The sequence below is a fragment of the Trichechus manatus genome, unplaced genomic scaffold (genome assembly GCF_000243295.1).
Source record: "Trichechus manatus latirostris isolate Lorelei unplaced genomic scaffold, TriManLat1.0 scaffold00019, whole genome shotgun sequence".
NCBI lineage: Eukaryota > Metazoa > Chordata > Mammalia > Sirenia > Trichechidae > Trichechus > Trichechus manatus.
The window spans coordinates 16,634,212-16,636,173 of NW_004443955.1; the positions used below are offsets into that span (position 1 = coordinate 16,634,212).

The following is a 1,962-nucleotide window of genomic DNA, read 5'->3' on the forward strand; positions in this document are numbered from 1 at the left end:
CGTCCTTCTTTGTCTTTTATGGTGGATTTTGTTTTAAAGTCTATTTTACCTGAGATTAGTATTGCCACTCCTGCTCTTTTTTGGTAGTTGTTAGCTTGGTATATTTTTTTCCAACCTTTGACTTTTAATAAATTCACATCTTTGTTTCTAAGGTGTGTCTCTTGTAGACAACATATTGATGGATCCTGTTTTCTTAACCATTCTGTCACTCTCCGTCTCTTTATGGGTGCATTGAGTCCATTTACATTCAGTGTAACTATTGATAGATGTGAGTTTGTTGCTGTCATCTTGTAGTGCTTTTTTTTGTGGTGCTGATGTTTTCTTTGTTGTTCTTATTCTCCTGTGCTGAGTTACTTTTGTTTGTGGATTTTTTTTTTCATTTCTTTTGTTTTTGCAGGTTTTCTTTTTGCTGAGAGTTTATGAAAAAGCAATTTTTTTAAATAAACATATTTTATTTAAAGAAATATTACTGTAGGTACTGGAGAATTCATTGTCTTTACTTGGAAGAAGGCTGTGTAAATATATATGTCAAATTTTATCTGTGCAGCTCACCAACATTCCCTTATTGAAAACATCAGTATTCCACAACACAGTTCCCAAAAGGACCTTAAAAAGTCTCAAAATTCTGTATCTCCTTTGGCGTGCTTCACTCTTGATTCTACCCCAGCTTTGTTAATGATTCATTTCATATCATCATCTCCTTCTTCATAAATTTCCTTTAAAACATTCATCAGTCCCTCACTAAGATCTGTTCCAGCATCACAGGAAGGCTTTTCTTTCTCTTTGTATTCTTTTTCAACCTGAGTCAGATAGTCCTACCACATGTTTTCACTTTCTTTCTACACAAGGTAAGAACTGTATCAGTCTTGATTTTTTTTTTAACTGCCTTCCACAGAGATGGGTTTCAAGAGGTTGTCCACAATCATGGAGTAACTCTTCCATTTAGATTCTTTACCAGAAGATCAAATGACCTCTCTGTGAAATGCACCTGTACGTTCTCAGGGGGGACTTGATGAACTACAGTTAAGGTAATGCAGATTTTCACACACTTATCTGACTGATCCTATCCATAATTACTGATTTTCACTGTATATCCCATTGCAATGGGAGCAACCACAGCCACTGGCTTTTCATTGTCAAAGGGGTCTGCTTTCCCCTGCGATTTCTGCTGCATCTTGTTCTTGATCTCTGTCTCAATCTTGGATTTTTCAGCTGTAAAAGCATCACGTACTTTTCGCCGTGGCCTTTTCCAGCAACACCTTTACCTCTTCCAGATCTTTCTGTAGCTTTTAAGTAGAAGCCATGGTAGGGCTGGGTAAGACCAAAGGCCAGAGTTGCAGCCAAGTAGGGCAGAGAACAGGAAATACCACACCTAGCATGCTCACCAGAGCGCAGACACCACTGGCACCAGTTGCAAAACAGCAATTCTTGATAGAGGAAAGCACTATTATTATGAGGTATTAGTATCCCAGAATTGTACTTACTAGTTGTATAAACTTGGACAAATTACTTCACATCTTGCATCTGTAAAATGGGAACAAGAACCAACTCACAGAGTTGCTACATCAATTTAATAACATAATCAGTGTAAAATACTTAGTGCAGGGACTAGCGAGAGTTAAGTCTCTATAAATTTTAATTACTCTAATTCTTGAAAAAAGGAGACCTGATGATGCAGTGGTTAAGTGCTCGGCTGCTAACCAAAGGTTGACGGTTCCAACCCACTCAGTGGCCCCTCAGAAGAAAGACCTGGCAGCTTGCTCCCTTAAAAATTACAGCATACAAAAACCTGTGGGGCAGCTGTACTCTGTCACATAGGGTCTCTATAAGTCAGAATCAACTGGACAGCACCTAACAACAACAACGATCCTTGAAATTCACATCCATTAAAATAGCATTAGAAACAGATTCCCCCAACAACAAATTATCCTTCTTAAATACACAATGCCTTTTGAACTGTTA

The 1,962-nt window shown here is 38.0% G+C and overlaps 1 pseudogene; it reads right to left on the reverse strand.

Moving 5' to 3' along the window:
* Nucleotides 1-617: 617 nt before the first annotated feature.
* LOC101355847 (calcyclin-binding protein pseudogene) lies at nucleotides 618-1,304 on the reverse strand (annotated as a pseudogene).
* Nucleotides 1,305-1,962: the final 658 nt, after the last annotated feature.